The sequence below is a fragment of the Trachypithecus francoisi genome, unplaced genomic scaffold (genome assembly GCF_009764315.1).
Source record: "Trachypithecus francoisi isolate TF-2019V2 unplaced genomic scaffold, Tfra_2.0 Lachesis_group3, whole genome shotgun sequence".
Classification (NCBI taxonomy): domain Eukaryota; kingdom Metazoa; phylum Chordata; class Mammalia; order Primates; family Cercopithecidae; genus Trachypithecus; species Trachypithecus francoisi.
The window spans coordinates 139,704,781-139,729,993 of record NW_022681468.1 but is presented as its reverse complement, the minus strand read 5'-3'; the positions used below and the strand labels follow the sequence as shown (position 1 = coordinate 139,729,993).

Genomic DNA, 25,213 nt, shown 5'->3' with positions numbered 1-25,213 from the left:
CCACCTGCCTCGGCCTCCCAAAGTGCTGGGATTATGCCCACCCCTGGTCCAGTTTCTTTTCTCTCCTTTGTTGCTGCTGCCTTCTTTTACCTCAGTTCTTTTTTAACATTCTATTTATTTCCTCTACTGATTTGGAAGTTACACTCTCTGTTTCTGTTCTTTTACTGGTGTTCTAGAAATTATACCATGCAGTAAAGTCTAATCAAAATATTTATTCTCTCTTTTCCCAAAAAATCTATAGATTTTAAAAGACATAAGCAACACATCAACCAAATGCAATATGTAGACCCTGTTTGGATTCCAGTTTGAAAAAACCAAATATAATTTTTTAAATAATTTTTTTAGATAATTGGGAAAATGTGAATACTGTCTAAGTATGTAATGCTAAGAATTATTATTAATTTTTTTCTGTATATGATATTGGTATTATACTTTAAGTCCATACCTTTTATGAGCTAAGAACAATATATTTACGGGTTAAATAATGTGACTGTTATGACTTACTTTAAAATACTTGGGATATATATAAAAACACTTTAGTCATCAATTCATAATGGTTGAAGGTGGGTAATAAATACGTAAGGATTCATTATACTCTTCTCTTTTACATATTTAAAATTATCCATAACAAAGAGTTTTTTTTTTTTTAATTACTATCCTTCTAGGTAAGACAAGAACCTTAAATCCTAGACTCTATCCTACTTGTTATTCCCTTGTTTTTAATCCATTAGACGTTTTTACTATGTTTAATGCAATCCATATTCATTTTCATTCTCTAAATATGTATCATTTTCTTTACCTTTCATTTACTCTTCATACATTTCATTCTGTGATTTGGGATCAATTTCATTCTGTCCTAAGTATATCCTTTAAAAACGTACTGTCCAATATGGTGCATGTGGCTATTTAATAAAAATTAAATAAAACTAAAAATTCAGTTTATTGGTTACACTAGCCATATTTCAAGTACTCAATAGCCCTATGTAGCTTGTGACTACAATATTGGACAGCACAGACAAAGAACATATCCAGGCCAAATGTGGTGGCTCACACCTACAATCCCAGCACTTTCTAGGACTGAGGTGGGAGAATCACCTGAGCACAGAAATTTGAGCCTGAGCAACATAGCAAGACCTCGTCTCTACAAATAATTTTAAAAATTAGCCAGGTCGAGGTTATGTGCATCTGTGATCCCAGCTACTCAGGAGGCTGAAGTAGGAGGATCGCCTGAGTGATCACATTATTATCACATTATCACATTACTTAATCCATAAATATATTGTTTTTAGCTCAGTGAGCCATGATTACACCACACTCCAGCCTGTGTGAAAGAGTGAGATCCTGTCTCAAGAAAAAAATAAATAACATTCTCATTTCCACAGAAACTTCTATTGAACAGTGCTGATTTAAATGATCTTTCATGGGTGAGATGTTGATGACAAGTTGTTTTTATCTGAAAATATCCTTATTTTACCATCATTCTTTAAATATATTTTCACTGGGCATAAAATTCTAGATTGACAGGTAGTTTTCATTTCATATAGCAGACGTTTCGCTGTCTGCTGATTTCCACTGTTGCTGTTGAAAAGTCATCCTGCCAGGCGCGGTGGCTCACGCCTGTAATCCCAGTACTTTGGGAGGCTGAGGCAGGTGGATCACCTGAGGTCAGGAGTTCGAGACCAGCCTGGCCAATATAGTGAAACCCTGTCTCTACTAAAAATACAAAAAATTAGCTGCATGTGGTGGTGGGCGCCTGTAATCTCAGCTACTAGGGAGGCTGAAGCAGGAGAACTGCTTGAACCCGGAAGGCAGAGGTTGCAGTGAGCCAAGATTGCGCCATTGCACTCCAGCCTGGGCAACAAGAGTGAAACTCCATCTCAAAAAAAAAGAAAAAAGAAAGAAAAGAAAAGTCATCTATTACTCTAATTCTTGCTCCTTTGATGGTTTTCTTTTTCTCCAGCTACTTTTGGCTTTCTGTGACTTTATTACAATGTGTTTAGGTGTGGACATATTATTATCCTAATTAGGATTCACTGGAATTCTTGCATCCTGGTTTGGTATTTTTCCTTGGTTCTGGAAAATATCAGCCATCATCTCTTCAAATGTCCCATTCTCTCTTCCTTTCCTTCTGGAATTCCAATTAAGACTCTCTCACTCTATCCCCATATGTCTTACACTGTCTTCTATAATTCCCATCTTTTTGCCTCTAGCCATCATCTATGCTACATTCTGGATAATTTTATCTAATCTATATTCCAGTTTGATCACTTTTCTGATGTGTCCAATCTGCTGCAAATTGAATCATTAGGTTTTTAATTCAGTTACTTTATCTTTTTTTTTTTTTTTTTTTGAGACAAGGTCTTATTCTGTAACCTAGGTTGGAGTACAGTGGTACCATCTTGGCTCACTATAGCCTTGACTTCCTGGGCTCAAGCAATCCTCCCATGTCAGCCTCCTGAGCAGCTGGGACTACAGGCACATGCCACTATACCCAGCTAATTTTTTTGTATTTTCTGTACAGACAAGGTTTCACCATGTTGCTCAGGCTGGCCTCAAACTCCTAAGTCAGTTATTTTTTAATCCAAAAATTCTATTTGGTTTTTTCAAAACTATGATGCCACTTGAAAAAATATATCATTTCCTATTCCCTATTCTCAAATTTGTCACTTACTTCTGTAAACACAGTAAGCTTGGTTGTTTCATTACGTATCTTTTAATTCTATTACATCATGCCTATGAAAATCTTTCTGCTGTCTGTTGTTTCTACTGGTTCATGCCTATGGTTCCTTGTATCCTTGTATGTCTAGTTATCTTTGACTATGTGCTGATTACTGTCCTTGAAAAACTGTGAGGAGGCCTAAGATGAAGGAGCCTTCAGTCAGAGAACATGTGCATTTGCTTCTGATAAGCACCTGGAGTCAGGAACCAATCTAAATTAAGTATGGCTTATGGTTCCCTTTCCCACCTATGCTATGGGCACGGCTTTGTAAAGACTTTTGTTTGCTTGTTTCCTTTCTCTTTTTTCCTCCTGCTCTGCTCAGTGCCTACACAACTTGTCTTGAAGTTCCTTGATATTTGATTGAGAGGTAGGTGATGAAAGGTGATGAAAAGGGGTTAGTTCTGGTTCATCCTTACCTCTATAGATATATGGAGCCCAAGCCTAATCAGGCAAGAATGTCTCATAAGCCTTTACATGTCCACATGTTGGGTGGGCTCTGCATCTTAATTTCTGTCCACCTCACCCCATAAGACTGATGAACAGAAATCTAAATTTCTTGATATTGGCAAACATATTGAAGGCAAAAGAGGCTTCAGTTCGCCACATAGTCTGTTAACTTCTTGCTTTAGGCTTTCTTCCAGAATTTGGCTTAACAGATTCCCTTCTCTTCCCAGTTCTTCAAAGCTATTAAGGTAATGTTCTATGTATTTTATCCAACATTTTCAATTGTCTTCAAAAAGAAGACTGGTCGGCCAGGAGCAGTGGCTCACACCTGGAATCCCAGCATTTTGGGAGGCCAAGGCGGGTGGATCATGAAGTCAGGAGTTCAAGACCAGCCTGGCCAACATGGTGTAACCCTATCTCTATTAAAAATACAAAATTAGCCAGGCATGGTGGCATGCACCTGTAATCCTAGCTACTGGGGAAGGTGAGGTAGGAGAATAGCTTGAACCCAAGAGGCACAGGTTGCAGTGAGCCAAGATCACACTGCTGCACTCCAGCCTGGGCGATAGAGCAAGACTCCAACTCAAAAAACAAAAAAAGAAGATAATAGGCCACTATTATCCAGAAACCAGACATATTTGGAAGTGACCTTCCTGATGTACAGCTTGACCCTTGAACAACATAGATTTGAATTGCACAGTTCACTCATACATTTTTTTTTTAATATATTAGAAAATTATTTTGAGGCTGGGCATGGTGGCTCATGCCTGTAATCCCAGCACTTTGGGAGGCCAAGGCAGGTGGATCACCTGAGGTCAGGAGCTTGAGACCAGTCTGGCCAACATGACAAAAACCCATCTTTATTAAAATAATACAAAAAGTAGCCGGGCATGGTGGCGGGCACCTGTAATCCCAGCTACTCAGAGGGCTGAGGCAGGGAGAACTGCTTGAACCCAGGAGGAGGAGGTTGCAGTAAGCCAAGATCACACTACTGCACTCCAGCCTGGGCAACAGAGTGAGACTCCGTCTCAAAAAAAAAAAAAAAAAATTATTTTGAGGTCTTTGACAATTAAAAAAAACTCACAAAACTCACAAGCCTAGGTACAGTGTCTCACACCTATAATCCCAGCACTTCAGGAAGGTGAGGCAGGCAGATTGCTTAAGCCCAGGAGTTCAAGACCAGACCAGGCAACATAGTGAGACTCCATCTCTACAAAAAATTTTTTTAATTTTTTAATTAGCCAGGCATGGTGGCATGCAGCTGTGGTCCCAGCTACTCAGGAGGCTGAAGAAGGAGGATCACTCGAGCCCAGGAGGTCAAAGTTACAGTGAGCCATGTTCATGCCACTACACTCCATCCTGGGCAACAGAACAAGACACTGTCTCAAAAACAAAACTCACCAACTGCATATTTAAAAACTTAAGAAAAAGGTGTCAAGAATGCATAAAATATATATAGATTTTTGTCTATTTTATGGTTTACTACAATTAAATATGCACAAATCTATTATAAAAAGTTAAATGTAGCCAGGCATGGTGGTGCATGACTGAGAGGATGAGGCAAGGGGATTATCCTGAGCTCAGGAGCACCAGGCCAGTCAGCCACAGTGGTGTGTGCCTGTAGTCCCAGCTACTCAGGAAGCTGAAGTGAGAGGATCACTTGAGCCCAAGAGATTGAGGCTGCAGTGGGCCATGATCACACCACTGCACTCCAGCCTGGACAAAAGAGTGAGACCTTGTCTCAAGAAGAAAAAATTACTTACATATATTTATATATATATATGAAGAGGTCAGAGCCCATCCAAAACTCTAGCCCAGCCGAATCCAGCATTTCTCAATTTGTGATTCCCAAAGCTCCAGACTTCAGTACCAAGAAGGACAGTGGCTAAAGAGGTAAGCACAGGTTGCAGGTGGCAGAACGTTTCAGACCCTTTTCACTCTCACATAAACAAGACCATCTCCACCTGTTATGAGATTCTATAATATTATTTGTAATTTTAAAGCATTTTTTGAAAGACTAAGCCAGCAATAAAAGAATCTTAAAAAGTACTTACTAGTAAACTATTTTCTCTTCAGACATAAATGGTTAAAAGTTTTGAATCTTAAGCAAAAATTACTGGTTGAGTGCAGTGGTTCACACCTGTAGTAATCCCAGCATTTTGGGAGGCTGAGGCAAGCAGATCACTTGAGCTCAGGAGTTCAAGAACGGCCTGGACAACATGAAGAAATTTTGTCTCCACCAAAAAATACAAAAAATAGCCAGGTGTGGTGATGCAAGCATGTGGTCCCAGCTACTCGGGAGGCTGAAGTGAGAGGATCACTAGAATCCAAGTAGAGGACTGCAGTGAGCTGAGATTACTCCACTGCACTCCAACCTGGGTGTTAGAGACAGACCCCGTCTCAATTAAAAAAGAAAAAAAAGAATTACTTAGTAGTTCTTTTTCATTACTATTCCACACCCAAATCTTTACTAAAAAAAATCCAGAAAAAAAACTACATTTATTTGCAAGTCCTACAAGTATGTGCTTTATCTGTGCTCCTCTTTTACTTAATTTTAGACTCTAGCCAAATAAAACTCAGGTAAAAGTAGTATGGATATATTAGAACCTCAAAAATCAGATTCTGAAATATAATTCACTCAAAAAAAAATTTGAACTCTAAATTATATACCAAAAGCTTGTTTTTGTTTTTTGAGACAAAGTCTCGCTCTGTGGCCCAGGATGGAATGTAGTGGTGTGATCTTGGCTCACTGCAACCTCTGCCTCCCGGGTTCAAGTGATTCTCCTGCCTCAGCCTCCCAAGTAGCTGGGATTACAGGCGCGTGCCACCAAACCCGGCTAATTTTTGTATTTTTAGTAGAGACGGGGTTTCACCATGTTGGTCAAGCTGGTCTCTAACTCCTGACCTCAAGCGATCCAACCACCTCGGCCTCCCAAAGTGCTGGGATTACAGGCGTGAGCCACCACACCCGACCAAGAGCTTGTTTTAAGTAGCACCCAACATGTTATGACTCCTTGTCTCCATTAGGTTAAATCTCTTTCTTTGTCTTATATACAGTTACTCCCAAAGGTACAACATAAAAAAAATTTCTGTGCTGTTATCAACTTCCCTAAACTTCAAAGAGATTTATTTTTCCTTCAGAGTTCTGTCTCCCAAGCTGGAGTATAGTGGTGCGATGTTGGCTCACTGCAACCTATACCTCCTGGGCTCGAGGGATCCTCCCACCTCAGCCTCCCAAGTAGCTGGGACTATAGGCACACACCACCATGCCCAGCTAATTTTTTTCATTTTTTGTAGAGACAGGGCTTCACCATGTTACACAGGCTGGTCTTGAACTCCTGGGCTCAAGTGATCCACCCACCTTGGCCTACCAAAGTGCTGGGATTACAGGCATGAGTCACCAAACCTGGCCTAAACTTCAGTTTTAAATATTACAGCATAAGCTCATCTACCATGATGACTTCCTTCTTCATGTATATTTTTGTTTCTTTGAATTTCAGATATCAAAAGATGTCATTAAATTGGAACCATAGGCCAGACATGGTGGCTCATGTCTCACTTTGGGAGGCCAAGGCAGGCAGATCACCTGAGGTCTGGAGTTCGAGACCAAACTAGCAAACATGGTGAAACCCCATCTCTACTAAAAACACAAAAATTAACTAGCAGCTGGGTGCGGTGGCGCCTACCTGTAATCCCAGCACTTTGGGAGGCCAAGGCGGGCAGATCTCACCTGAGGTCAGGAATTCGAGACCAGCCTGGCCAACATGGTGAAACCCTGTCTCTACTAAAAATACAAAATTAGCCGGGCATGGTGGTGCATGCCTGTAGTCCCAGTTACTCCGGAGGCTGAGGCGGGAACATTGCTTGAGCCTGGTAGGCAGAGGTTGCAGTGAGCCAAGATCGCTCTGCTGCACTCCAGTCTGGGCAACAAAGTGACACTCCATCTCAAAAAACAAACAGACAAATAAATAACCGGTAATTAACCAGGGCATGGTGGCAGGCACCTGTAATCCCAGTTACTTGGTAGACTGAGGCAGGAGAATCACTTGAACCTGGGAGGCAGAGGTTGCAGTAAGTCAAGATTGTGCCACTGCACTCCAGCTTGGGCAACAGAGTAAGACTTCATCTTGGAAAAAAAAATAAAGCTTCTTGAAACCATGTTAATAAATTAAGCTCTTACTTTCCACCTAAGCTATATATTTATCAGTTATACATTCTCTATTTCTCTATCTACATTGTACCTGTGTTTATCAGTGTCCCTATTATGATTATAAAATTAGTCATAATTTTCTAAAAATTAACCCAGAATATGTCCATGGATAAAGAATATTTACTGATGACTACTTAACATTCATGTTTAAGATAAGCTCAAAAGTTCCATATCTAAAGTACATAAATTATACCAACACTAAACTAAGAAGTAGTAAGGGTTTGTCAGTTAGCACGTCCAGAACATCCCAGGCACATGCCAAAACCTAATCTTCCTTCTGCATTACCTGATAATATTAACAGCCTCTTTACTTCCCAATTTAGAAATCTGGGAGCTATCTTCAACTCTTCCCTCTCCCTCATCTTCTACATACAGCTGGTCTCAATGTTTGTGTCCCCACAAAATTAACATGTTGAAACCCTAACCCCAAGGTGATGGTATTAGTAGATGGGGACTTTGAGTGATGATTAGGTCATGAGGGCAAACCTTATCATTCCATTCATAATTTCATGGATGGAATTACTGCCAGATAACTGCTTTGTCCCTTCACCATATGAGGGCACAGCAAGGTGGCTCCATCAGTAAAGCAGGAAATGGACCCTCACCAGCCATGGAATCTGCCACCACCTTGATCTTGAACTTCCCAGCCTCCAGAACTGTGAGAAATAAATTTCTATTGTTTATAAGTCACTAGTTTATATTTTTGTTATAGTACCACAAATGGACTAAGACAGTTGGTCGTCAAGTTCTATAAAGGCTACTTCACATCTTTTTCTTTTTTCAATAGGCAATACTCTCATATAGCTCAAAAGCCCAAACACAGAAATGTATACATTGAAAATTCTCAACGGGAAGTATTTACACTACTCACTGCTCCTCCTCGACCCAGCCTGGACCCACAACTCCAACAAGTAATCACCTTTACTAGTTTCTTTTTTTTTTTTTTTTTGAGACGGAGTCTCGCTCTGTCGCCCAGGCTGGAGTGCAGTGGCCGGATCTCAGCTCACTGCAAGCTCCGCCTCCCGGGTTCACGCCATTCTCCTGCCTCAGCCTCCCGAGTAGCTGGGACTACAGGCGCCCGCCACCTCGCCCAGCTAGTTTTTTTTTTTTTGTATTTTTTAGTAGAGACGGGGTTTCACCATGTTAGCCAGGATGGTCTCGATCTCCTGACCTCGTGATCCGCCCGTCTCGGCCTCCCAAAGTGCTGGGATTACAGGCTTGAGCCACCGCGCCCGGCCTACTAGTATCCTTCTAGCATTTCTATAATCACCAAAAAAATAAATAAATAACATTACCACATAACACTGTTCCCCAATTGGTTTTCCTGTTCAACACATCCCAGAGATCTTTTCCTATTAGTTCACAGAGAGAACTTCCTCATTTTTTTATACAGCTGCAAGTATGCTATTACTGCGTTTTAACATGCATTTCTCAAACTACTAATGAGACCGTGGATCTTTATCAAATGTTTGTTGGCCACTATGTTTCCTCTTCAGAAACTGCCTATTCATACTCTTTACCTATTTTATCATTTCATTCTCTTTGTAGGAGTGCAATATGTATATTTCTGGTTTATTACATATGTTGCATACTCCTCTCAGTCTGTTTTAAATTTGTATATTCTTTTTTTCTTTAAAATTTGTATATTCTAAATGTTAATGTTGTCATAAAGTTTTAAATTGTGGTTTGGTCAAATTTATCAAAATACCTTTCCAAAATGAATGTAGATATAATTATGCATTCCAATCACCCATAGAATACAGTGGCACTGAACCACATGTATATTTAACTTGAAAATGATTTAGGCCAGGTGCAGTGGCTCACGTCTGTAATCCCAGCACTTTGGGAGGCCAAAGCGGGCAGATCACCTGAGGTCGGGAGTTCGACACCAGCCTGACCAACATGGAGAAACCCCGTCTCTACTAAAAGAACAAAATTAGCCAGGCATGGTGGCGCATGCCTGTAATCCCAGCTACCCCGGGAGGCTGAGGCAGAAGAATCACTTGAACCTGGGAGGTGGAGGTTGCAGTGAGCCGAGATCGCGTCACTGCACTCCAGCCTGGGCAACAAGAGCGAAATTCTGTCTCGAAAAAAAAAAAAACAAAAAAGAAGATTTAAACATTTGGCTACTCACCATTTTAGTTAATAAACATAAGTCCCAGCATGAGCCTGAAATATGAATCTATTTCCTCAGTAGGTCTCAGTTCTCAAATGCATCTTATGGAATGAATTTCTCATTGCAATAGATAAGTTAACATTTTATACGATTTTATTTTGTACAACATAGCCCATAAATGTAAGCCATCTTCCTCTAGGGCACAATTGAGGAAACAGTGATATATTTCATCACTAGAGGAAAAACTGGCTGTTTTGGAATTATCGAGAGATGGTATCTTACTTCCCATATGGCAACTTCCTACAAGTTAATTCTGACTATACAGTATTTTCCCCTAATATGCATAATCAATAAGTGGTAACTCCAAAGCATCTCAGACCTTCAAGGATATGACCTGTGCCTCACTGCAGCCTCTTCACTCAACATTTCCCCCTTGGATTTATATTTTAATATAGAGTTATCTACAATACCCTCATGTGCTATTCTCTCTCATGATTCTACTCCTTTATATGTTATCCTGCCTAAGAAGTCGTTCCCTCTCAAACTTACCTAAGTAGTTCTATTCTCCCTCCAAACCCAGTTCAGACATTACCTCCTCCAATAAGTTTCCCTTGACCTTCTCAGCAAAATGAATTAATCACTTCTTTATTCTCTCATTGCAGCCTTAACACACTTCCATTATTAGATAGATTCCATCACATTACAAATGATTTATTTACAAGCTTTCCTCTCTCATATACCTTAGGAATTCAGATAGGGATTTATTATTTTTTTTTTACCCTTATAGGAGTAAAGGCTAATAGTTTATCTTATTCTTACGTGTATTTTAGTATCTAGCAGCTTCTAATATACCACTCAACAGATATTTGCTAAATTAAACGAGTCCTTTCTATTCAGCATTATTATAAACACTGTAAGCCTACACACACACAAATTGAAGGTAAGATCTTTAACCAAAAATATTTCACAAACTGAAAAAAATGTGTGGATTATAACAAAAGTAGTTTGTAGTTCAGTGTTTTGTTTAAGCGGGTATAGATACCATAGATCAGTGCTCTTCAAACTGTTAGTCATGACCTATTAACAGACTGTGAAATCACTTGAGCGGGTTAAAGCCAATGTTTTTGAAAATATCAGCATATATCAAACGTAGTTATCTCACACACACACACATGCACACAGTAACATAAAAAGACAATTACTATGTAAGATGTATTTTTTATTGGGAGTCAGAATAAACAATCATCTGAGAGCTACTTCCATAGTTGATAGGTTGATTAGGTTCCACCTAATATCACATATTTATTTACTATGAGTCCCTCCCCACAAACGTCAGCTCCAAGAAAACAGGGACTTTGTCTTCGTTTTGTTCATTACTCTAACACCAGAGATTAGAACAGTGCCGGCCACAGGGCAAACATCCCTGAGTAGGCTCTGATAGGCAAGGAAAAGGAAGAATGCACGGAGTTGTGCTTAAGCAAGGTATATTACAGAGGAAACACCAGCTTAATAATGTTAAACAGTAAGGAATAAGGCTGAAAAAGAATATAAAAAGGTTGGAAAGTCAGAAGTAGAATTTGGACTTTATCCTGTAAACAACTGGGAGTCATTCAAATTTTTGAGCAAATGGTGACCCTTTCAAACATTTATTCAGCACAGGTTCAATTCACTTTGTTTGACAGAATAGACAGTGCAAAGGTCAACAGCACATGTTCTCTCCTTAGGCTTATATGTTTAGCAAGGGGTTCAAAAATTTTTCAGGAAAATCATTCTGGCAGCCATATGCAAAACGGATTCAAGGAAGGAAAATCTAAAATTTAAAGGAAGTAAATAATAGGAAAAAAAAGAAAGCAAAAGTATGCATCGCAGACTACTTCAAGATTTAAGTATGACACAATTAAAAGAACTGCTGAAAGCAGGTGGGAGGCTGAATAATAATAAATCTAAAAGTGATAGAAATTCCTTGAGTTTTCCAACAGAAATATCCAGTAAACTATTAGAGCAACAAACACGGATAGGACACACATTTGGGAGCCATCAGCATATAGAACATCTGAGAGGGGAATAGATAATCAACTACTGATGAGAATAACCGTGCTAAGAGGCTCATGAAACAACAAAGAAAACAGAAAAGTAGTAGTCAGAAGGGAAAACCAGGATGGCAAACTAACACAAAGGGCAAAGAAAGAACATTAAGAAGCCTCAGTGGAAATAGTAACACATATATACTAGCTGAAGAGAGTCAGGATGAAGCCGTTATTATTGACAAAAAAGATGTCCTCTGAAGCAACAATCTGACTTATGATATTCCAAAACTGCGTAATTTAGGAAAGAAGTAGTAAAAGAACTCAGGAGTTGAATAGCCTGGACAACACAGTGAGACTTTGTCTCTACCAGAAAAATACAAAAATTAGCCAGGCATGGTGGCACATGCCTGCAGTCCCAGCTACTCAGGAAGCTGAGGTAGGAGGATCACCTGAGCCCAGGGAGGTCAAGGCTGCAGTGAGCTGCAATTGTACTCCAGCCTGGGCAACACAGTGAGACCCTGTCTCCGAAAAAAAAGTAAGAACTCAGGGCAACAACTGTAAGTCAATTCTTAAAATTTTTGAAAATAAAGAAGAGAAATGCAGCAGATAGAACAGTAGCAGCAGTTCATCAAAATTGATTTTTTCCTCCCAAAGTACAGAAGTCTGTACATATTTTAAGATAGCAAAGAAAAAACATTGCAAATAATGATCAAGGCCAGGCGCAGTGGCTCAAGCCTGTAATCCCAGCACTTTGGGAGGCCGAGGCAGGCGGATCACAAGGTCAGGAGATCGAGACCATCCTGGCTAACACAGTGAAACCCCGTATCTACTAAAAATACAAAAAAACTTAGCCGGGCGTGGTGGCACGCACCTGTAGTCCCAGCTACTCGGGAGGCTGAGGCAGGAGAATCGCTTGAATCCAGTAGGCAGAGGTTGCAGTGAGTCAAGATCATGCCACTGCACTCCAGCCTGGGCAACAGAGTGAGACTCTGTTTCAAAAAAAAAAAAATCAAAGTGACCAGAGAGGTAATTAACTGTGGCAGCAGGATTCTTCTTCCATTCAATTTACAAAATAAGATGAAAGAACAGTGATTTGTCATGGTTACAACGAAAAAAAAAAATGTGCAAGCTTGTATCCTGTTTTCCTTTTTCACTTAAATAGAAGTAAATGGCATCTATTAAGAGTTAAAGAGGAAGAAAGAATATAAGACAACAGAAAAATGCAATTAATAAGATGATTGCCAAGAAGTAGGAAGGGCCTATTTGGAATTGTTCAGCATAAATTTATAGTGGCCAAGAAATCTTCATAATTACTCACCTTCCTCCACAAATATGCTGTGACCTGTGAGGGAAAACAGAAGAAATCGATGGTGGAAAAATCTGACAATATGAGTCCAGTAAAATATAAAATAAGTGACTGATGTCAAAGTGCAGACTGTATCTAGTATGTACAGGAGTAAGTTAAATGTCTTAGACTGGGTTGCTGTAACAAAATACCATGAACTGCGTAGCTTACTAAACAACAGAAAATGATTTTCTTGGTTTTTTTGTAGCGATGGGGTCTCACTATGTTGTCAAGGCTGGCCTCAAGCAATCCTCCCACCTCAGCCTCCTCAAAGTGCCAGGATTACAGGTATGAACCACCACACCCAGCCCAGAAAACCATTTTTAATAGTTCTGGAGCCCGATAAGTCCAAGATAAGGCACTGGCAGATTCAGTATCTGGTAAGGGCCAGCTTCTAGACAGCAGTCTTTTTGCTGTAACCTCATGTGGAAGAAAGAGCTAACAAGCTGTCTGGAGTCTCTTTTTTTTTTGGAGATAGAGTCTCATTCTGTCACCCAGGCTGGAGAGCAGTGGCGCGATCTCTGCTCACTGCAACCTCCACTCCCCAGGTTCAAGCAATTCTCCTGCCTCAGCCTCCCGAGTAGCTGGGATTACAGGCGCCTACCACCGCTCCCGGCTAATTTTTGTATTTTTAGTAGAGATGGGGTTTCACCATCTTGGCCAGACTGGTCTTGTACTCCTGACCTCCTGATCTACCCAACTCAGCCTCCCAAAGTGCTGGGATTATAAGCATGAGCTACTGCATCCAGCCTGGAGTCTATTTTTTAAGAGCACTAATCCCACTTGTGAGGGCTCTACCCACCTGAGCTAATCACCTCCCAAAGGCCCCACCTCCTCCTAATGCCATCATCTTAGAAGTTAAGATTTCAACATGAATTACGGGGAGACACAAGTATTTAGACCATAGCATTAAGGGAGAGAAACTGAGGGTCTCTATGAATGGAACAAGTAAAGGAACATAGGAAGAATAATCACATCGGCAAAGACAGAGTTCACACAAGTCATTCAGGGCATAAAGGAAATTTTCTAAATCATTCACTTACACACCACACAAATTTTTTTTAATTTTATCATTAAAAAGAATAAACATGGAACACATCACAAATTTATGTGTCATCCTTGTGCAGGGACCATGCTAATCTTCTCTGCATCGTTCCAATTTTAGTATATTTGCTGCTGAAACAAGCACTAGACTACTAATTATTTTTTCCTCTGTTTGGATACATGGGAAGTGCTGTGGACATAAAGGATTCCAGGAGTCAGAAGGGGCTATACATCCAAAACTGTTACCATAATGAGAAGAATCGACCGAATTCCAAAGTTCAGTTCTGTAATTTTAAAACCACCTCACCAGCTACTCAGGAGGCTAAGGCAGGAGAACGGCGTGAACCCGGGAGGCGGAGCTTGCAGTGAGCCGAGATTGCGCCACTGCACACCAGCCTGGGCCACAGAGCCAGACTTGGCCTCAAAAAAAAAAAAAACAAAAAACCTCAGTCTCTACGTGCACAGAATGGGTGCACTAAAGACAGGTATCATATTGGCATCTACCCACCTCCTTTAAAGAATCATTACTATAGGCTGGGCGCAGTGGCTTAAGCCTGTAATCTCAGCACTTTGGGAGGCCAAGGCGGGCAGATCACTTGAGGTCAGAAGTTCGAGACCAGCCTAGCCAATATGGCTAAACCCCGTCTCTACTAAATATTAAAAAATTAGCTGGGTGTGGTGGCGGGCACCTGTAACTGCAGCTACGTGGGAGAATCACTTGAACCCAGGAGGCAGAGGTTACAGTGAGCCAAGATCACACCACTGCACTCCAGCCTGGGTGACAGAGTGAAACTCCATCTCACAAAAAAAAAAAAAAAGAATCACGACTATAGTAAACCACCATAGTAAAAGTATCTTATCCCTCAAGCGTAATGAGACATAAGCTAATTGGGTTATAGGAATGCTCAAGCCTCATTCAGAAAAAAAAGATTCTATATTATATAATATAATCACGGCATTAATGGGCTTAAAATATTCTTAAAAATAGAATCACAGGCAGGACCAACAAGGGTAGTTTTTTAAAGTTTCAGTTTTTTTTCTTTTTTTTTTTTTTCTTGAGACAGAATCTTGCTCTGTCACCCAGGCTGCAGTACAGTGGCGCAATCTCAGCTCACTACAACCTCCACCTCCCAGGCTAAAGGACTGCTCCCCCCTCAGCCTCCTGAGTAGCTAAGACACAAGCGCACGCCACCATGTCTGGCTAATTTTTGTATTTTTAGTAGAGACGGCGTTTCACCATATTGGCCAGGCTGGTCTCGAACTCCTGACCTCAACTGATCCACCCGCCTCAGCCTCCCAAGGTGCGGGAATTACAGACATGAGATACTGCGCCCGGCCATTTTTTTTTTTTAATTTAAACTGCGAAACTTTTAGGCTGGGCACAGTGGCTGACACCTGTAATCGCTGCACTTTGGGAGGCCAAGGCAGGCAGATTACAAGGTCAAGAGATAGAGACTATCCTGGCCAACATGGTGAAACCACGTTTCTACTAAAAATGCAAAAATTCGCTGGGCGTGGTGGCGCACGCCTGTAGTCCCAGCTACTCGGGAGGCTGAGGCACGAGAATCACTTGAACCCAGCAGGTGGAGATTGCAGTGAGCTAAGACCGTGCCACTGCACTCCAGCCTGGTGACAGCGACTCCATCTCAAAAAAAAAAAAATTTTTTTTTTTTTTAAATCATAGTATCAGTGTGCTCAGTATTTTTTTAATCAAAGGAGATGGAGGTGGACATTTTCCATTATTTCATTTTAATTGACTTTAATTTACCATGCACTATAAAACTATACAATGCAATGAAAAGATGTTTTAATATTATAAAATAGGACTCAAAATTAATATTTTATAGGTTCCTTATCTGCAATTCCAAAAATCCAAAAAACTTCTGAAACCCAAAATAACTCATCTTGTGGTAAACCTTACCCAAGCTGATATGAAGCTATTTACAGTCTTTATCCTATTTAGTGCAAGCATTCATACATTTTGCTGTAGGAACAGTAACACTTTTGAAGGGGGATACTGCACTGGACTCTTTTGGAAGGCTATACATTACTACCTTGCCCTTATCAAAAAAAATTCCTAATTCCATAACCTATTAGATCCTAAGAGTTTGAATGGTGGACTGTGATCCTATAATTGATAACATTTATTGAGCTATTAACTATGTGTCAGATACTATTCACTTTATATGAAATAACTCATTTAATCTTTCCAATCATCATGAGCTAAGTATTATAATAATCTCCATTTTACAAAGAAGGAAACTGAGACATGGAGAGATTAAGTAAACTGCCTAAAATCACACAGCTAGAGTGTGACTAACTGGGATGACACTGGGATGAATATTTAAAATATTACACATAAGGGTAACAAAACACAAGAAAATAAGATAATTGATTATGGTAGGGTGCTAGGAGTCAGTGATGTTTCTCTACTCAATTGATATTACTTCCAGAATAAGGAATCAAACAAAAAATGACAAAACACTACATGCATTTGTAAATTCTCATTTATGTACAATTTCTACGAACTTGCTTAAAATGCAGAGTATAAAACCCAAATTTCTCAGCTTATGTAACATTATTTTTTATTGAAAAATACCATCTTAATATCTTAATTACAACACACGATAGATAATTTATAGTCATTGCAGAAGTTAGAAAATTTGGATAAGCAAAAAAAAAAAAAAAAAATCACCTATAAAACTACACTCAGAAATACCCACTTAACAATTTGGCACATATCCCTCCAAACATCAATATATTTTGGGTTTTTTTACCAAATGGAATCATGTTTTTAAATCTTACTTTTTCTCACTTACATATACCAAGACATCCTTTCATGTATTTATATTATTCTATCATCATTTTCATGGCTGAGAAGGCAGTACCCCACTGTATGGATGGACCCTAACAATCACTGTGAAATATTTAGGTTTACAATTTTACCATATAATGATCAATAGTACTGGCTCTAGAGTCACAGTGGTTGGATTCAAGTCCTGGCCCTAAAACTTAAGTAACTCAGGTACCTTGAGCAAGCAACCTCATTTCTCTATGCCTGTTTTCTCTTCTGAAAAACAGAAATAGTACTACCCACTCCATATCATTACCGTGGGGGTTAAAGGCATTAACACATAGATTGTATAATCAACAACACCGCAATTGGTATGCTCACAGCTAAATGTTCACACACATCTTTACTACATCAAAAAAAAATTCTTTAAAGGGAATTTCCATGTCAGAAAGTATGCCCATTTTTAAGGCTTCTGAATCTGCCAAATTACAGTGTGGTTTAAAGTCCTTCATTAAATAGCCTTCTCACTTAATACTCATTTCTCTTTATCAAAAAAGGCAAAAACTATTACCCAGTTAAGTTAACCAGCTTGTTTCACTCACTCAATTAGTTTTTTGTTCTTCCACCTGTAAACCTTGGCATATTTAATAAAACCTCAAAGTTTATAGGTAACTTGAAGACACCTAGCCCAAATTCTCCTTCAGCATGATTCCTCTACTCTAGAATCCTCAATCTGTCAGTGAAAAGGAACAGCCTACCACCCAAAACAACTCATTCTGTTTTCACAGTTTTGAGGAAATTTCTCTTGAAATAGAGCGGAAATCTGTTTCTTTTAAACTTCTACCCACTGACCCTAGTTCCTTCTGGTCAAATGTGATCCTTCTGTGTGACAGAACTCCAAATCCTTAAAGGTGGCTGTTACTTCTTAAAAGAAGCTCCTCTTCTTTAGGTCAAATATCCCATTTTTTTCAACTTTTTCTCATTTCCATTTCTCTCATGATCAAGGTCCTCGTTTATGCTCTACAGATAAGTGATTTTGACACTTTGGTGTCTACCACCTTGGAAATGAGAAAAATAAAGGTCCGTTCCTACCCCACGTAAGTTTGGGCCTCTGTGTGGTTTCTTATTAGCTCTCCAGATTATTCTGACAAAAGTCTGAGAATGAATACAAGGTCTCACTTATGATAGTATGCTACCCAAAAAGCTGACTCAATACCCCATGTATAATATAACTAGTACAAAGTAAAGTGGGGCTAACACCTTGCTCTTTCAATAAGCTATTCTACCATCTTCAGAATTACTCTCGGACAGGTTTGGTGGCTGACGCCTGTAATCCCAAAACATGGGAGGCCAAGGTGGGAGGATCACTTGAATCCAGAAGTTTGAGACCAGCTAGGGCAACATAGTGAGACTTCGTCTCTACAAAAAAGTTAAAAAATTAGCCGGACACATTGGCAGGTACCTGTAGTCCCAGCTACTCAGGAGGCTGAGGCAGAGGCAGGATCGCTTGAGCCTGAAAGGTGGAGCTTGCAGTGAAGTATAACTGCACTACTGCACTAAGCCTGGGTAACAGAGAAAGCAAGACCCTGTCAAAGAAAGAAAAGGTGCAGAGGGGAACACAGGGAGGGAAGAAGGGAGAGAGGGAGGGAAGGAGGGACAGAGGGAGGGAAGGAGGAAGAGAGGGAGGGAGGGAGGGAGGGAGACAGACAAAGAGACAGAGAAAGGTGCACTAGCCCACCAACAACTGAACTGACAGCTGATTGCACCAAAGCATCTTCTCTGTATAGAGCACTGTGATGTCAACACTGAGAAAAAACACAGGCCCTAATACTGATCTCATCTAGTGCTAGATTTACCTTCTAGAAAGCATGATGGAACAAACATCTTCAGAAAACTATAATACTAATTATAGCTACACCAAAGTAGGCACATCAGGCTATAGAAACATTGTGATTACTAGCTGGAAATCATACTAGTTGTGGGGGAGGAGAGGGGAGGGGATGGACGACACTAAGGAAACTAAGTTGCTCTGAACTTCGAGATTTTGTGTGCGTTTGTTTTTTAACGTTTGCAAAGTCAGAAGAGATGAAGGCCATCAGAGAGTTCATCTGAACTCAGGCTACCTGCAAACAGAGACTGGGTAACCGCCTCATGCACCCTCAAAAATAAATTCATGATGCAAAACTTCATGTAATTTCTGAATTTCTGAATTCCTCATGACATGTGAACTTTACCTGTTACTATTTCTAACAAGGTAATGAAGGGCAAAAGAAAAACAAAACAAAACATCCATGGTAGAGGAGATGTGGTCCAGTATAATGACACAATGTTAGAGGAAAAAACAAACTAAAACCAAGCATACTTTTTTTTGAGACGAAACGGAGTTTCGCCCCTGTTGCCCAAGCTGGAATGCAATGGTGCTATCTCGGCTCATTGCAACTTCCATCTCTCTGGCTCAAGCGATTCTCCTGCCTCAGCCTCCCAAGTAGCTAGGATTACAGGCGCACGCCACCGCACCCGGCTAATTTTTTGTACTTTTAGTAGAAATGGGGCTTCACCGTGTTAGCCAGGCTGGTCTCAAACTCTTAACCCTCAGGTGATCGGCCCGCCTCCGCCTCCCCAAGTGCTGAGATTGCAGGCGTGAGCCACTGTGCCTGGCCAAACCAAGTAAACTTAACCAAGATCCAATCTATTTTCATTTAAACAGCAAACATTAAAAATACACCTGGTATTTTCTAACAATTACACGAAGAATGACCAGATGCTTCCTGTTGATGGAACAGTAGAGAACTACAGACTGACAGATTCAGACTAGAGTTCACAGAAACAACTGGAAACAAACTTAGCTTCCTTTCAAAACCATTAAAGTATGGCCTTAAATTTTTACGCATTAATCAATTAGGTATAATTGTCTCCCAACCTAGAAAACCCAGAATGATTCAAAGAGACTAAGAACTCTAAGGATACGTATCTGCGAACTATTCGTTTCACCAAAGGATTCACTGCAGAACTAGTTTTCTGTAAAATCTGCACCTCCTATAGTTTTCAGCATGTTTCATCTTTAAAGATAACATTTACACACAAGTATTAATACCATATGTAATGTGGAATTCACGTGTTACTTGTGTAAATCATTATATGTACTAGAATTAAATTTTTTAATCACTTAAGAATATTTTCAAATGTTCCTGAGTCTCCGAGATCATAGGTAGATTATGCAGTCATTATCTGTGATTTTGTTTAGGTATCTAAATTCCAACTTTTAAAAAAGCTGGAGCCCAGTAAAAAAAAAGTATGGGAATCAATCTTATTCGTCTTGTTAAAATGTGTCTTGCATAACATCCTGATTTGACTTGTATGGTGAAAGCACGGTAAGAATGACACATTTCTGTTTTTTGGTTTAAAAAAAAAAAAGTATGAGTGTACAGTGGAGTGTTCCAGAGGTTACATGGTGTGCTAACCACAACAGTGACGTAGATTTGAGAATCTTCTATTAAACCAGGCATTAAAAAGATTTGCAAAAATGCAAGATGTTACTTCTTAACATATCATCTATGTTAACATGTCATGGATTTTGTTTTTGGAAAAAAAAAAAACCCGGGAGAAAAGAAAATAAAGCCATCTTTAGTTTCCTCAAAGTCTGACCCTGAAAATGGAAGTATCAAAGCTGATGGTTTATACGTCAGTGAGAAAAAAATTTAAACCAAGCTGGGTGGGTCTTTACATGAGATAAACTATCTACAAGAATGTCTGACCACTAACTTCTGCATAATAAATGAGTGGATCTTTTAATTCTGGGATGGCAATGTACTTTACAAGGACCCTTTACAGCCTACATCAAACCTTTTTCTAGATAAAAAACGTACTTCAGTAACTTGCCTGAATTGAAAGAGCAAAACAGTCCGGAGAGAAAACTTAAAATGTTTCCACATTATCAAGCCCCCTTCAGAAGTACTGTGGTCTCGGCCCCTCCTTTGAACAGATGTCCGCTCGCCACAGTCCAATCAGGTTTAAAGCAAGAGTATTTGTACCGAAAACAAGCTTCAAGTGGGAAGATACACACAAAGCAGGCCTGTATCATTCCTTTGGTTTCAGTTTTTTTTTTTTTTTTTTTTTTTTTTTTTTTTTTTGAGACGGAGTCTTGCTCTGCCACCCAGGCTGAAGTACAGTGGCCGGATCTCAGCTCACTGCAAGCTCCGCCTCCCGGTTTACGCCATTCTCCTGCCTCAGCCTCCGAGTAGCTGGGACTACAGGCGCCCGCCTCGTCGCCCGGCTAGTTTTTTGTATTTTTAAGTAGAGACAGGGTTTCACCGTATTAGCCAGGATGGTCTCGATCTCCTGACCTCGTGATCCGCCCGTCTCGGCCTCCCAAAGTGCTGGGATTACAGGCTTGAGCCACCGCGCCCGGCCCCTCATTCCTTTGGTTTCAGTTTTCACGATGCACCCTTGAGGCTAGGCACGCTGATTCAACACACTTGGAGAGCTTCACCGAAACACACTAAATACACACTGATGAACTGTGCCCTGGCAGAGATGACCTGGCAAAATTCTCAACTTCTTCCCTGAGGCCGTGCACCCGCGGGTCTCGGCGGCGAAGTCTTTCGGGCAGAAGTCCCAAGCCTTCAAAACGGCAGGCTTCTCCCACTCAGGACTCCAGTCCCCGCGGCCAAGGCTGTCGCAGCGGGGGCCCCGCGCGGGACTGGCCAGCCTCTCCCGTTAACCCTGTCTGGACCGGCCGATCCCGCCGCGGCCCGAGCGCCTCTCGGCGCCGCAGCACAGGGCGCCCAGGACCCGCCGCCCCCGCCGCCCGTTCCCCTCTCCGGAGAGCCCGGCGGGGCCGTCAAGCTGCCCAGACAAAGGGTACCGCGGCGCCAGAGGCCGGGCCCAGCCGCGCCTGCCTTCCTCCTTCTCCCGCCCACCGCCAACCTCCAGTCGCCCGCAGAACCTCCGCTGCCTCGGCGCGACCCCATCGCCACCCCGGGGCTGCCGCTCGGGACCGGCCCGCCGGGTAGCCGCGAGGAGGCCGCCGCACGCCAGGGCCGAGGAGGGGGCGGCGGCCGCCACCATGTCTGCCCGCCCCTCCCAGAAGCGGGGTGCCCAGCGGACAAAGCGCAGCGGCGGCGCGGGCGGAGCGGGCGCCCAGGCCGACCCCGCCGACCCCCGCGGAATAAGCGGGGCCAGGAGCCCCGGAAACCCGGCGCCTTAATGCAATAAACAGGAAATCGCGGGGATGATCTGGGTTCCGGGGGAAGTGGAATTATTTTTTACCAGCGAAGAGATCAACTTCCACATCCGGTGGTAACAGGGCCCTACACAGACCCGCACTGACCTGGAAAAGCTTCGGGAGCGGCGACGGGAAGGCAGCAGGAGGTGGTGCGGGGACCCGAGGCGCCTCGTACCCGGCCGGGCTGACGCGGCCCCGCTACACACAAAGCGCTTCAGCAGCACAGAGCGCTATTTTCCGAAAATGCCGCGTCTGGTCGGCGCCCAAAATCCCCACCGAAAAGTCCCCCGTGCTGCGCGCGGAGGGACACATGGTGTGCGCGTGAGTCAAGCTCCCAGCATCCCTCCCGGACCCGGCCCTCGTCAGCTCCTCGCCCGAGGATTTTCCGCCTCTGCACCCATCGGCAGATCCCGCTCCCACCCACTCCCTGACTCTGTTCCCACGGGGAGAGAGGGGAAAGAGAGTCTGATTTTTTAACGAAAGGAAGGAAAATATGCCATTTCTAGCGCTTCAGCCACACAAAGAAAGCGGCGGAATGATCCGCTCTCGGCGACCGCAAGTCCCGGCCCGCCCGGCGCCTGCGCGGCAGCGGGGGTGGGAGCTGCGGCCGGCCATGTGCGCGGCGGAGAGGCTGGGTGGCCGCGGAGCCTTCCCGCCTGTTTCTGCGGTGGGTAGCAGTTCGGAAACTAATGTTCCTGTGCTAACCTTGGTATCTCTGTGACATGACCGTTTAAAGACGGAGAGTGCGGAATCTTTGGAGTTTAAGCTTACCAACTGTGCGGCCTAGCAGAATCCTGGGAGACGGAAGGACAGCCAGGAGGCTAGGATTTACCTTTTAAGTGTCCCTAGATTCAACTAGTCAGACTGGGACGGGAGACGCTATGAAGGTACCAGGGAAGGAACAAGTGAAGTTCCTTTTCCACTTTTGCGTAAACTCAGCGGTCAGATTCATGACGAAGATGTACATATTTCTGTAGATTTTTTTCCCGAGCATTCTAATGATGCCTCATATTTCGTAGATCCTAGTAACTGCTTGGATTACTGCCACCTCAGAGGTAGAGATCTGTTTTTCCGTGGCTGGAATGTCAAAACTTTTGTTGTATTTATTAAGTAGCAAAAGTTTGGAGATTTGCAAAGTTAAAAAAAAAAGCCTTATGAACTTAATCTAGATGTGATTTGCTAAGGAACTTAACATATTGATATGTTTTTCGCAGGGGAGTCAGGGCATGGCTTTCCCAACCTAGTAACTGCAACTTCTAGCATCCTACATCTAGGACTTGGGAGTATGTGAGACAGCGCCAAGAATTTAATCCAGGAGAAGTGACAAGCTTAAATGAAATCCATATTGCCCACTGATTTTGTGCAGCCTCAGATAAGTAATCTTTCTCCACTTAGCCTTTTGTAACAATTGATGTAATAAAGGTTTGTAGTCTTTGCGTAATTTATTAAAGCATTGTGGCTAAAACAGAAAAAAAGCATAGGAACCGTAGTCTATGTTTTCTTTTGATTTAATATTTTCATTGCTTCAGTTAATAGAAATTTGTCAAAATACTGATGTTTTTCTGTAGCATTATTTGAATGAGCATTGTTTGAGTAAACATTCAGCTAATTATTGTTAGAAAATCGTTGCCCCCAGAATGAGCATTGTTTGAGTGAACATTCAGCTAATTATTGTTAGAAAATCGTTGTCCCCATTTATCTTACGCTGTAGAATGTAGACAAGTAAGTAGGCATCATCAGTATGATGAGAGTGAAGCTGCTTAATACTGTGGAATCAAATAAAGGAGGAACCCCTTACTAAACTAAGAGGGAGAAATAAAATGGAATGGGACTAGAGAAGCAATCAGCTTTAATAAAGGTATTGTGGAAGACCTTCTGGATAAGAAGCAGTAAGTACTGATGTTTGGAGGCTAACACTAGAGAGATTTTTGGGTAAAGAAGACAGTGCTGGAGGTCTGCTTGTGAAGCCCTTGAATGCTATGTGCAGAAGTCAGCTTCTGAGAGCCAGGAGGAAGATATTGAAAGATTTTAAGTAGTAGAATCAGGATTGAATTCATTTTAGACAGATCACTGTTACACAAAAATTTGAGGCAAGGAAAAGAGTTTGGAGTAAACAGTAGACTGTGAGCCAATAATGACTTGGACTGAGTTGGTGGCAAGTAGTTGTGAAGAAAATGAAGTGGTTATTGGGAGATTTGGTTAACTGAAAATGACTGAGGGAAATAGGTGTCAGAGGTGACTGCCAAGTGAGTTGGTGGAGCAGCTACAAGGGTAGTAATATCTTCACTGAGATTAGAAACAAAATAAGAGAATATATGTTAGGAAAGAAAGAAGTCTCTGTTTTGACCATGTAAAATTCGAAGTGCCTGTGAGCCAACCAGACAGATATGTGTAGTCAGCAATTAGATATTCATTCAACACTGTTGGAAGAATACCTACTCTGTGCCAGGTACAGAGTAGGTGTTCACCTACACTGAAATGAAGCAGCAGCAAAACAAACGGTTCCTACTCCTGTTTTTAGAGGGAAACAGCGTATAAACAAGTTTTAAAAATGAGAGAATATCCCGTAAGTTCGTGAAGAAGGCCGGGTGCAGTGGCTCACGCCGGTAATCCCAGCACTTTGGGAGGCTGAGGTGGATGGATCTCCTGAGCTCAGGAGTTAGAGAGCAGCCTGGCCAACCTGGCGAAACCCCATCACTACTAAAAATACAAAAATTAACTGGGCACAATGGCACGCTCCTGTAATCCCAGGTACTCCGGAGGCTGAGGCAGGAGAATAGCTTGAACCCAGGACATGGAGGCTGCAGCGCGATCTCGCCACTGCACTCCAGCCTGGGCGATGGAACAAGACTCCGTCTCAGAAAAAAAAAAAAGATCGTGAAGAGAATTAAAGGCTGATTGGATAAAGTGTTAGTCTGGGGAAAAGAGAGCAAACTTTTGGTGGTTGGTTGATCAGAGATGGCCTCACTGAGAAGGTATTAGAAAGGACTTAAGAATAGTGTGTGAGACCAAAATAGCGGGGCAAAGGCCCTAAGGTGAGAAGTTTGTTGTGTTGAGGGAACAGCAAGGTCAGTGTAGTTGAAGTCTACTGACCAAAAGAAGGAATGATAGGAGGTGAAGTCTTCAGCCTCGATAAGAAGGTGACGTGCACTGGAAGCCATTGAAGGATTTAAGAAATGGAGTATCATAGACTAGGATAGTAGCAGTAGAGATGAGGAAAGTGGATGGATCCAAAAAGCTGACCTATTTTGCTCACCAATTAAATGAGGAAAGGGAGGAATCAATAGTGA

At 41.8% G+C, this 25,213-nt stretch overlaps 1 protein-coding gene and 1 non-coding gene across 8 annotated transcripts in view; both read right to left on the bottom strand.

The window, feature by feature from the left end:
• GABPB1 (GA binding protein transcription factor subunit beta 1) overlaps positions 1 to 23,467 on the bottom strand; it is an 81,556-nt gene extending 58,089 nt beyond the window's left edge. For 4 of the 7 annotated variants that reach the window (XM_033190135.1, XM_033190139.1, XM_033190140.1 and 1 more), the window contains exon 1: positions 22,029 to 23,467. The gene's annotated coding sequence lies outside the window, so the exon portion shown is untranslated. Of the gene's footprint in view, positions 1 to 12,834; positions 12,859 to 22,028 lie in introns of all 7 variants that reach the window. The other 3 variants (XM_033190136.1, XM_033190142.1, XM_033190143.1) reach the window with 1 other exon arrangement.
• LOC117071632 lies at positions 13,944 to 14,046 on the bottom strand. The gene has a single exon (XR_004432400.1). It is a non-coding gene; the product is annotated as a U6 spliceosomal RNA (small nuclear RNA).
• Positions 23,468 to 25,213: the final 1,746 nt, after the last annotated feature.